This window comes from Miniopterus natalensis, chromosome 3 (assembly GCF_054644295.1).
Source record: "Miniopterus natalensis isolate mMinNat1 chromosome 3, mMinNat1.hap1, whole genome shotgun sequence".
Classification (NCBI taxonomy): Eukaryota; Metazoa; Chordata; class Mammalia; order Chiroptera; family Miniopteridae; genus Miniopterus; species Miniopterus natalensis.
Window position 1 is genome coordinate 74,829,886 of NC_142083.1, and position 12,928 is coordinate 74,842,813.

The 12,928-nt window shown below is 42.5% G+C and overlaps 1 protein-coding gene across 5 annotated transcripts in view; it reads left to right on the plus strand.

The window, feature by feature from the left end:
• CUX1 (cut like homeobox 1) overlaps positions 1-12,928 on the plus strand; it is a 336,917-nt gene that overhangs the window by 143,738 nt on the left and 180,251 nt on the right. The gene's annotated exons all lie outside the window — the stretch shown is intronic.

Below are 12,928 nucleotides of genomic sequence, written 5' to 3' on the forward strand. Positions count from 1 at the left end.
GCCATTATTTGCAAGCACATCGCACATCTTTCTTCTCCTGTGCAAGGTTGAAATGAACAGGCAGACTCTGCGCACTCACCTCAACGGTTAAAATGACCATCTGGGTCGACATTTGCCAGAAGCACCTGAATGCCGATTCTCACTCTGTCCTACTCTGCTATGAACATGCATGTCTGGGGACAGCCCTTTCCTTACTTTGAGTAGGATAAGATGTGTAGGAAAGTAACAATATCAAATTGCACATTTAAGGTGAACAACAAAAAAATGTTTTCAAGAAGAGAGACTAAGGTACAGTTCTGTGAAATCATGACTGCAGGATTTCAAGGCAGGCCCTTTATCAGGATTTTTCTTTTTTTCTGGCGAGCACAGGTTCATGTGTAGCATATCAGAAATATACTGGGTTCTTGATCAGTCACCATGGTTCAGGCTTCCCAGAAGTGAGGTCAGGGTTCCAGGTAGCCCTGGAAAGGAAGCAGGCACAGGGAACCCTTGGCTATGCGTGCTCCAGTGGTCCCCGTGAGTAACCTGATTGTAGCATACGAAGACTTGGACCACCACCTGTGGCAGCTTCAGATGAAATATAGCTTAGGAGACAGACAACGTGGTGTAGTAGCTTTGACACCAGACGGCCCCTGAATTTGCATCATAGCCAGATAATCTCAGGTAAAACACTGCCTTGTCCAGCCCCAGATTTCCTATTTACACAGGATACACACCTGAAGGGCTGTTCACATGAAATTGCATCATGTAGTACCTGCTGTGATGCTGGCCACATGAATGATGCCCTTAGAATTCCTCTCAGGATGGGGCTAGGCATCACCCTAAATTATCTGCTACAGGAAGGCTGTGTGGGAGCAGCAGAGCAGCTCAGTCCTGAGAAAGCCCAGGAAATGGCTCAGTCCAGACCAGGGAGCTGAGCCTCTTTCATCAAGTGAACCGATTGAAGAGTTAGGGCGCAGGCCAGGTCTCAAACCTCAGCCTTTTGCCCTTTCCCTTTGCCCTTCACCCTCCACCCTCCACCCCTTCTCTCTTACCACAGAATCTTTTTGCTTCCTCGTTTGGCCTTGGCCAGCCTTCTTGAACTTCTTTATCTCTAGTATGTGTTTCTGTAAACTTAAACTTTCTCAGTTGGGTAAAAGCTTTAGAATTACTAAGATTCCTTTTGTATTACATAATATTCTTGCCATTTAAAAGATTAGCAGGCATAATTTCAGCGAGCCTGCGTGAATGGCATGCCTCACTTAGCTTAATCTCTCTTTGCCACATGTTAAAACATATAAAGAGCATCTCTAGCCCACGCAGGGAGCTTGAAGATGAAAGGTCACTCTCCGACCTCTCAGAATAGCAGACTTCTTAACAAGAAAAAACGTGGAGAGCAGCCTCCCTTGCTGTCAGTGCCAGATTCTCTGATAGGAAAATGCTGGGTGCCCACAGGATGGGCCTAGGAAGTCATCTGGGAGACAAGGGGCAAAGTACTGAGTTTAGGATAGCAATGGAGGAAAACAGTGACATTAATGGACCTCCCCTGGCTACAAACTAGCAGGCAGAGCTAGTTTAGAAATTTCTGTTTGGGAAAAGCCCTCTCTGTCAGGACATCATGAGTTGCATGTGGCAGCCTGAGGGACAGAGTAGGGAAGAGCTTGGGAGATCAGGGGTTATTGAGAGGGAGCTGCTGGCCAGACGTCAGCAGCATAGAGTGAACTGATTGAATAAATGCCAAGCCTTTGAAAGCTAAGTGCCCAGGAAGAAATAACAACCCTGCCATCCATCAGGTTAGATACCTGAATACCTACCTGTAACTAAGGAACGCTTTGCAGACTGCATAGGTAAAAGACATAGAGGTTTAGGGAGTCTGAGTAGTGCATATATAGATGGGTGTAATGTCATGATCATCATTGTCACTGTCACGGTGTAACACATTGAGGACTTACTGTGCTTGTTCATTCAAAATATTTACTGGGTGCCTACTTTGTGCTGGACACTGTTCTTATAAGGCTAGTAACATTATTCCTAACAGCAGACAAAACTGAGGTTCAGAAAGGTGAGAGTTTAAGAAAGCAGCCTAATTCACACACAGCTGGGATTTCAACCCAGGTCAATTTGAATTTTTTGTAAGGATGACTCTGCAGGTGTACTTACATAAGAAAGGGAGATTAACAGTGACTGAACCGCACACAGCATTTCATGAATCAAATCTGTATTCAGATAATATGGGCGTCAGTTATAAGGCCACACACAGGGGAGCTGCTTGTTTCTCATCGTGTGTGTGTGTGTGTGTGTGTGTGTCTGTCTGTCTGTCTGTCTGTCTGTCTGTGTCTGTGTATATGCATGCACATTTACATGATAAAGAGTATCCTGAAGAGTCTCAGGTGAGGTACTGAATGAGCTCAGAGGGAGTTCTGTGTCCACCCCAGTGACTTACTGACTGTTCCAAACCATGCCAGTCAGAGGCTTTTTATTTACATTTCCCAGCCCAAGGCATGTATTATAGTTTAATTTATTGAACTTTATTTCTACAACCCCTCAAAAGGAAATTTTGTTTGGAAAAAGCCCTATCTGGATATATCATTTTATAGGATATCCATGCTGCCATCTGTTTTCATAACATTCCTACCAAGTAGTGGCAATCAGATAAGAGACTCATGTTACAAAGAATCATAAGAGGGCAATGCGTCAAAGCACTGCCTAACCCAAGACTTGACATGCAGGGAGCATTTGGAGAAGGGCAGACTCAGATCCCGTGATTCTCTGCCTGGCAGAAGCCACTTGTTCCCCTAAACTCTTTCCCCAAGACCACCAAGAAATGCCTTTCTGGAAAGGTTTCCCTCTCTCCTAGGGTGGCGATGGTATTTGGGAGACAGCCTCCTCTGCCTCTTTGTAACTCCCTCTGTGTAAGTTGTGAGCACCGTGTGGAGTTGGCACCCAGCCAGGGCGGGAGACTAAGTTTGCTCCCTCATTCAAGGGGGGCTTTTTTGTTATTTTACCTAGACCCTTGAATTTAAAATACACATTTTGTTACAGCTAATTTTGGACTACAGAAAAGACTCTTTTAAAGAGTATTCCAAAATAATTTCATCAGATGAAGTTTTAAGCATAGGTTGCCATATTGTTGATATCGCATTATTTATTTTTATAAACGGGTTTTCCAGTGGTCCTCTGAGTATATGGGCATTCCCAGCACACACCCTTTTGTTTATGTAGAGCCTCAAGTATTCGCCTGATGGAAGCAATTACGTGTCATAGGCTACTGTGCACATCTGCAGGTGAATCCTTTCAGCCTTGGGTTGGATAGCTGGATGTTTGAACCCTGGGCTCTACAGCCAGTTTTCTTCACTTATCTTTTGTGGGCCGTCAGCATCTTTTAAAGGTTATATCTGCAGTCTTTGCACTTCCCACAAGGGAAATATGAAAGTAAAAGGAGAAGACAGACTGATAACTGTACTTTATCCTGCAGCCTCTCTGGCTGGACTCCTTGTATTGTCTGGGTCATGAAGAGGCCAACTCCTGGCTGCCTTCAGCAGCATGCAGGCCCCTGTGCCTGGGCAGACCACCTAGCCCACATCATTCCTCTGGGCAGCTGTAGTAACCTCACTGTTCCTTCCCACAGCCTTCCCTGCACTTGTGCCATGTTTCCTCTCCATGCCCACCTCCATGTTTTTACTCCAAAGCTCCACTAAACTCACCTACCGCCCCAGCCCCAGCCAAAGCTGTCTCTCTCTGAAACAGAGCACTCTGTTCCCCCTCCCTGTGTGTCCTGCTCCCACTCTGAGTTCTCAGGAGTGGGGCAGACCTGGAGCCATTCATCTTCACATCTTTCTAAGCTTGGTTTTCAGTACATATTGAGTGAGTGAGTGAATGAATGAGTGAATGAATGAATGCAGTAAGCATTCCCCAGAGAATTCATAAACAACCTTAACCAGTCAGAGACTTTCCCTGTAGTCAGCTTTTAGAAGCCTGAAGATATTTTTGGTATTTATCTCTTTAAAGAATATACCAAAAAAAATCACCAGTCACTATTTTTTAGCTGATTCCTGTGTGTGATGAAGAAATATGATTCCTTGGGGAAGAAAACTTGCTCAGGTTAAATTCTTGTGAAAATCCTTATACCCTGTGTTGCTCTGCTAAGTTATGGGAAGAACTTAAATAACTAGGTACTTTGACCCACCTCAAATATTTACTGATGTAAAACATGCTGTCCTTATACAAAAAGAAAACCAAACAAGACACCCCAACCTGGGGTTATGGATGTCGGTACTGTCGTTGGGTGTATTCTCTTATGTGGGTGAGTCATAGATTAAGAGACATTTTTAAGAAAGGCAATAAGGTAAGAAAAATGCTAAAGCTGTAGTTTAGATGATTGGAGATAAATAGATCTATATTTGCCATATATGGTAAGAAAAGAAAAGTCTGTGCAAATGCCTCGACATTTATGGACTTCTCTATGATTCATCTAGCAGGACCAGCAGCTCCGGCCAAGAGATATAGAATTTGTTAAATTGTATCTCTTTCCTGAATTGTTTCACTACAAAGAAGCTATACTATGTATTCAAAAGAAACTTCCAGGACTATGCAAAAGTTAGTATTTGGTGAAAGGCCTGAGAAAGATTGCTAGAGGAATTCCAAAAGTATTTTAAAGCCATGTGTTTACCAAAAACACAGAATAATTCTCTCAGCGTTAACAGTTTTCTACAGACCCAAGTACACATATCCAGTGTATTTTCTATGGCTAGTTACTCTTCCTCCCATACCAGAAATCGAGGGGTCTGTGCTTTTTCAGCCGAGTTGCTCATATATACACTCTCGTCTCTTTAATCTGTTATGATGTTAGATGTAATTCATTGTAATCCAAAGTTTCATTTCCAGGGACAGGATTAAAAATGAACACCCAACCCTCTGCTTCCCTAAGTCCAGTGGTTTCCAAGCTGTGACTGGCTCTTGCCATCCAGGGTCCTGGCACTCCACAGGCAGCAGGCCTAGAAGAGACCTTCATAGGGGGTTGCTGTTATAAGTGCCTTTAAAAGTTTTATTTATGGCATCCATAAGGGACACTCAGTACGCCCTTCACTCCTACCACAAAGCCACTCTTCCCCACTTAGGATTTCCCATGAAATGTGTTAATTTTGAAATGGGACGCATGCTTTGAACTGCAAAGTTGGATATACTCATCAATACCAAGAAGACTTCTTTGCAGACATACTCCATGAGCTACGCAGACTAACAAGAGTGAAAAGTCAATGAATGAAGTATCTTTGGACCTTCAGGTCACAGCATAACCAGCATGATGAATTTCTCCCCATACTTGGGATATCATGAACCTCATCCCTGACCTCTAGGATCTCTGAGCCTGGGACCTGCTGGATAAGACTGGATAAAGCTAAGGAGGCCGTTTCTGGTGCCCTCAGATGCACTTCCCTTGGTGCGATGGGGTTGGGTCCCCTTCCCAGCAGCCTGCTAGTCAGTCTGCTGTCTGGGGTGTTGAAGTGAACAAGCACCAGGAAGCCCTCAGGAAGCCTTTTTTTCCCCCGGAAGTTTTTGTTTCTCCTTAATTGTTAGATTGAGGTAATCCACTGGGAAGCCTCTGGGCATCTTTAAACATAAAATCTAATTCCAAAGGTTTAAATTTCCTAGTTACTAACTGAGTCACATGCTTCTTAGACTTGATTTCCAACCGTATGATATAAATAATTCCATTTGGAAATTATGATTTACCTTTCATATTCCTGTGGTTCTGTAGTATTTTCCCAAGATAAAACTTATGTAAAAATCATTCGTAAGGTCTCTATTTGGATCCCACATCTGTAGGTTTTCTGGCTGCTCCGGTCACCAGGTGCCTTACCGATAAAGGACCCTGCCTCTGTTGCCATTTGTTCATTTGAGTGAGTGTGTGAAAAAGCACTTATAGCGTGCTCTGCGTCTACAAGTAGATTTTCCCATCATTTATTATTGATTATTCCTCTGAGCATCTCTGTGAAGCGAGTAAATATTAATAAACAATATGTGCTGATTATTTAGCTAAGGTGAAGGTATATCTTTTCCACACTGCTTAATTTTAAGTAAGCTAGTTCCACACAAATGATGAATAAACTTAAGGTAAGGCCTTTGGGTGGGGAAACAAAGAAAACAGACCAAGACTGGGAAGGAACATGTTTGAGATCTGATTTTAATCTTCTCTATCTCCTTGGCAAAGTCTGTCCTTGTTTTGTGATTTGCCTGCTGAGCCCAACACCTCTTGTGGGATCTGTGTGCGGGTTGTCCCTGACCCTTTGGTGCTGGTTTGAGATGATATTTTAAGTCTCCCCAACATTGCCTAAGATCTGTGACTTTGTCCTCTGGTTATACAAAGTATGAATGTTTGTTAATAGAAATTTGCATATAGACATAAATGTTAGCATGTTCCCTTAGATCTTTAAAAAAATTTTTGTTCGTAAATATTACATATTTTAAAACATCTAAGATTATGCTGTACATATTGTTTGGTAGCATGGTTTTTCTCCAACCTTAGTATTTTATATAAATGAAAAAATAAATTAAACAAATGATTGTCCAGTAGGTTTCCTGCTAACACTCATTATACTTACAAAATAATTTTTCTTTGGAGAAATAAGTATAGTTTAGCTGTGCATTAGCAGGTACAGTACTTATTTCTTGTGGGTTGTACACAGACTGAAATAACACCTGGCTGCTTAGCTGGCCGTGGGGATGTCACCATGACTGGAAATTCTGTCACTGAAAAGCTGTAGGAGGGCCACCCCATTGCTCTGGAAACTTTAAAAAGTCATCTTGCTTTTTAAAACTATCGCTTGATTCCCATCCTCAGTTTTCAAAAGAATGTTTTTGATGTTAAAAGGATACAACTTGCTTAAAGACAAAGAAATGAAAAATAAGCCATAATTCTAGTCACCTACCATTTAACACTGATACAGTTCTTTTCATCCTTGTCCAACCACATATGAATGTTTATTCATTTTTACAATGTGGGGGTCATACTGTAAACCCTTTTTGTAGCCTGTGGCTTCTTTTCCCCTCTTTCTCCCCTTTAACCTGTACTCATAGTCCAAATGTGGGGTCAGGTGCCTCTTCTTCAGAGAAGCCCTCCCTGCTGTCCTGGCCAGGTCTGCCTCCTGAATGCTTTCCCAAAACCGTATGCTTTCTCTTCTCGGCTCTAACCACATGGAGTGTTCTGTGGGTGGTGACTTGACTAATGTCTCTCACCCCACTAAAAGGAGAGCCTATAACCGAGCCTGAGGGTCTGTAGTATCTCCCCAGCAAATATTTGTTGAATAAATGGCAGTTGTGTGCATTATTCCATGGCATTAGCTATCCTTTGAAAATAATCTTACTTCCTACCTAATATGCCATTGTATTGCTTTACTAAATTAATTTAATTTAGTCAACAGTTATCCCCTACTGTTGGCATCTGTATTATTTCTCATTTTTCTCATACAAACACATGCTAAGTATTGTTATACATAAGTTTCTGCCTACACCTCTGATCATCCTTATGGGTAAATTTCTAGTAGAAGCACTAAACCGGAGGATTAATCTGCAGTCTAATTCGAAAAAGCCTATTTGTCTGAATGTTAGGAGGGCCTAAGATCTGGAGTGAATTGCACAGTAGGTGTGTGGTGAAGTAGGAGTCACATTCTCTGGTTCCTATCAAAGAGCCCCAGGGTAAAAAGGCACCTCTGGGACACATGCCTTGTCTTGCACATGAATCCCCCTTTGCAGCAGTTGCCATAAAGTGTCAGCTTGCTGATGAGTCTGGGAAGAGCACCTATTCACTCATTCAATCCACAAGTACTCACTGATTGTCTACTCTGGACCCAGCACCATCAGTGGCCCTAGGAATATCCCCTCAACAGTCTACCAGGAATCCAGCCTTGGTTCATCATTGGCACTAGGTTGTAAGCCCCCTGAGGTCAGGGAACCAAGACAAGCTCATTCACTGCATGTAGTAAATACTCAGATGATTTTGTAATCAATTATGTGTATACTATGTCATTCCTCTCTGACAAACTCAAAACCTATTGATGCGTAGAAACAAATCACAGCAGTATTTTCAGAGTTCTGAAATATGACTAAAGGTTTAGACATAAGCATTTATTCAGAAAGTGACTTGGAAGAATATTTCAAAATCAGACCTAAAGGCACATCATATGGATTTAGAAAATCAGAGGAACCTCCTCCCTTGTCCTACCACTGAACCCACCAAGAATCCTGCAGGAAGTCCTTGCGCCACCAGGCAGGGGTGATGCCAGCCCAAGCTGTGAGAGCCCGTGCTTCCAAGCCCTCGGGCCCACAGACTCCACAAGACGCTGCTGCTGGTCCCAGCTGCTTCCCGGGATACTGACAGGTCATCAGTGGACCAACGGACAGCCTTGATGTCCTGACAGCAATTGTATGCCATTCTCTGCTCCGAGACCAGAAACCTTTAGAGCTGCCATTTCTCTAACATTTTGGTCTCTTAAAAATGAGGACTCCAGAGAACTTTTGTGTCTGTCAATACTGACAGAAATTAAAACAGACTTTTTAAAGCACAAGAATACACGGACACATAATGACATCATCAAATGTCACATGGCACCTGGAAAATATCACTCACTGTACGTCTGTGAGAGAAAGAGAGTGGAAAAGACAAATAAACAAAACCAGTTTTGACCTCGTGGACCCATGGAAGGGGCTGAGGAAGCCAGGAGTCCCCAGACCTTACTCCCAGAGGACCTCTGGCTTAGCAATGTTTGGGCCTTCCCATGCTAAGTTGCCTCCACATGCTACTAGACCTTCCTTCACACCAGGGCCTCTGTGTCCTGGGCACCATCCTTAGCCTTCATCACCTTAAGTCTAAGTTCCAGCATTACCAGTCTGATAAATCTGCCTCTCTTCATCATCAAACGCGTCTCCCTAAAGAACATTGCTACTCGCTCTTGCCCAGGAACTCAGAGGTCCTCCCCTCTGCATTCCAGCGCCCTCACCTCTCACCACCAGGAACCCTCTGCTCAGCCCCTGCACACACGCCCCTATGCGCCCACCTTCCTTCAGCTCCACGAACCCAGGCCTTCCCATTACAGTTTTATTAGACATAGTGCTAAAGGCACATCCGTCAGTATTAGAGACTTTCTGCCAAGAAACAGAGCATGTTTTAAATGGAGCAAAGAAATTTAAATGGGAAGAAATTATAGCATGAGTGAGTTTATCCCTTTCAAGATAATCTTATTTAATAACCAAAAAATTCACAAAGATGTGTATTTTATCCAGCTACAAAGGCAGCGTGGCAGGTTATATATTGTGGTAATTACATGTTTGGGGTTTCATTTCTTCTTTAAACTGGATTTCTATTATTTCAGAAAATCAACCATTGTAGAAAAGGACTATTCATTTATTTCATTGCTGGGTGGCCCATATGCTGTAAAAATAGGTCAAGTACAGTAATCTAAATTGACTTCTGATAAATAATTAAAGCTAATGGAATTTTCTCAAATCTGTGAACCAAAATCTTTTGAGAAATTGCCAGGACATACTTACTGTCTGCTGTTGTATAGAAAGATATTTTTTATTTAACACTTCAGTTTAAAATTTCCCTTTTCTGTCACAAAGACTAGAAGGCATATGTGTTGGCCTATAAAAGTAACCAGATGTGTGGTGCTCCATTGATAGCTGCATGCTTCATCCTCAGTGCAATGGGAACAAAGAGAAACTTCACTTTTAACTCAACTGTATTTTTAAGTTGAGATCTGTGCTCTGTGTATCATATAGTATATCTTGTTTTTTTAAAAAAGATAAAGGAGAATTCTAGCTCTCTTAAATGACATCCAGGAAAGTAAGAACCGAGAACAATCTTTTATAGGTAATTGTGATTACCTCATCGATGCCACCAGGGCCTTATAAAAATCCACTTGACAAATAGGCATAGACTATTTTTAGAAGAGACGGCTTATCAATGAGAAAGCAAATAAGACTAGCCTTAGATATGGTGCACTGTGTAGGTTTTTCTTTATTCATAAGGATTATCCAGCCATCATCAGGATACTTTAGAATTCTAAAGACATTAGAAAAATCAGTAGCTACATGCTTTTGAACAATTTCTCTTCAGTGTTTTGGCTTTAAGATGTAGAAAAGAGGTCATTTTTCTCATTTCAGTTTGATTAAATATCTTGGTTGAAAAATCACTAATTTGTATTAGTTTTTAGAAAAGTTGTAGGTTTTTAAAACTGCAGTACTTATAGCTAATGTTGTATTATGTTTTCATATATTTATAAATGGACTCTGTTTCTGAACTTAAACTTGTTTGCATTTTTCTTTAAGAAAATACTCTATAAAGAAATTTCTTTATTTAAAAGGAAATTGTTCCATTCAGATTGCCCCCATCCAGCATCACTATAATCTGGAATCTGAGTATTTGTATTTTGTATTTTGAAAGATCTTTGAATCCTTTATTTGGGGCAGCTCAGATAGCTAGGTAGAGGCAGTGGGTATTTTCAGAGGCTTTAATTAGAATACCATTCCTTTCTTCATTGCAACACGACTGCACAATACAAATCATGAGAGTAGAATCTTGACATTAGAGACACTTATGAAGACTTAGAACAAGTAACAGACTTCGCGTGTCTAGAGTGAGAGCAGGACACAAGACATGGAATAGCCCAAGGAGCAAGGACCCTGGGCAGGAGGGCTTTGCCTAGGATGTCACAGGAATGGATAGAGTGGTGTTTGGTCCAGAGAGAAGACACGGGTGGAGAGGAAGGTGCACGGAGAGATGAACGAGTTCTCAAATACTTAAGAAGGGCTGAGGGGAGAGCTGAATTCCACTCACCAGACATCGTCAGAGGACAGGCCCGGGCCTGGGAGAGGGAAGGTTCAGCCATTCTCATTCCCATAGGCAAACCCAAGTCACTGCTTCTTTAATCTCCCACTCAAGAAAGCCAGTGAGAGTGGAATCACTTCAAATCTGCACCCACTTTTCAAAAAGTAAATTATTCACCAATAAAAATAACATTATTTGAGCCCACCTCAGGATAGCTTTACTCCAAATATCAGCATTTGGTGGTAACGCTGATAGCACAGTGTTTGACAACTCCTGATCTGAGACGAGCCACCTTCTGTGTCAGGCCTTGGGAGGGTGAGCTGTGTGGCCAGGACACCACGGTGAGGTCTCCTGCCTTGTGCAGGCGATCAGACCAGATGACCTTTAGATGTCCAGGTTAACTTGATGAAGGTGACAGTTAACTAGTTGGTAGGTTGTAATTTAAGAGAGATAGTCCCTCACCTCATTCTCATAATTCTTTCTTTGCCTGTTCTGTGTGATCTGTCAGCGGAAGGCATTGTGTGTCTCAGTGAAATACAGTGTTTTAAAAACATTTTATATTTCAGACACACACAAGATAGGGTGAGGAGTACAGTGAACCTCCATGTCCCGTCATCCATCTGCAACAACCGTCAACCCATCAACGCACTTGTTTTGTCCTTACTCTTACCCATCACCCCTCGGCGTTAAGTTATTTTGAAGCAAAAGTCACATATAATCCATAAATATTTCAGTACGTATCTCTAAAAGACAAGGATCCTTTTTAAAATCAGAGCTGCCACTGTAACTTAAAAATAAAAACAACCTTGGTCCTATTGTCTTAACTTTAGTTCATTTTGTGGTGCATGCCATGTTTTATTGACTGTAATACATACAGTTTTACACATTTTACCATTTTCCATATCAGAGCCTTAAAATCAATATCACAGCTTAATAAGCAGCATTTTTTTTCCAGTGTAGCATAAGATAATGGCACAGCTCACATTTGACAATATCAAATTTAATGGAATATGCTGTATTACAAAATGGTTTTCTTTGAATATATACCTAAAACAGTTTCAGATTAGAATTTTCTTGCTTTGAGGACTGAGTAATGAGGGGAAAGCCAGGGGTTTGTAAGTTCATTTGAAGATAATTTGTTTTAATCCTTGGGTGGGTGTGTAGCACCCGCCCACCAAACCTCCTCATGCGGAAACATTTCCTAGGGTTTTCAGTGTGAGCCAGTCTTTATTTTTGCCTGGCCCTTATCAAGGGTTAAACCCCGTCCCCACCCTTTCACCACCCAGACACAATGAAGAAAATGTGAACTAAGACCAGGGGAGAGGGGAGAGCTGAGAGTACCTGGGCTGAGGTAGCTCTAAAAGCCACTGCTGCCACTGTCACGGGGCAGGGTCCCTAATGGTTCCTGCGCCCACACCAGGGGCAGGGGTGTTGGCAGCCTTGTGAGAGTCACCGAGGGGAACCTTTCAGAGGTGGCCTAGTCCAGCCCCTCCACTGCCCCAGCCCTCCCCCCAGTGGTCTTGAGAAGGCCATGTTGTGCCAAAGACAGGACCCCACTCCTGGCTTTCAGCGTGGAGGGTGAGGCACCACCAAGAGCCGCAGCCAGACAGCTGTGAGACTTAACTGTAGGCGCCCCACAGAAGTGCATGTGCGCTACTGTGGAGCAGGAGTGAAATTGTAAACTTCACTGAAACATTCCAAAATATCTGCATTACAGAATATTTCAAAAATAGAGATCATTTTGTGACTTCAGAGATGCATTTGTAATCATAGCCTCCTTTTGTTTAGGCAGGGCGGTCCCCCTGCATCAGCTTGTCCGTCGGAGCCTGAACAGCCGTGTCCTGGGCAGCCGTGTCCTGGGCACAGACAGGCTCTCTGATTCCTCTCCCTTTCTATCTTCTTTTCCCTCCCAGTGTATATTGTATCCTCTGTCTTTCAGAAAAGTACAGTGGGCTAAATGAAATAGTGTGTTTGTTTCCTATTTTCGCTGTAACAAACTGGCACAGACTTGATGGCTTAGAACAACAAAAATCTATCATCTAACCGTGCTGGAGGTCAGAGTCCAAAATGGGTTTCACTGCACTGAAGTGAGGTATTGGCAGAGTTGTGTTCCTTTTAGAAGCTCCA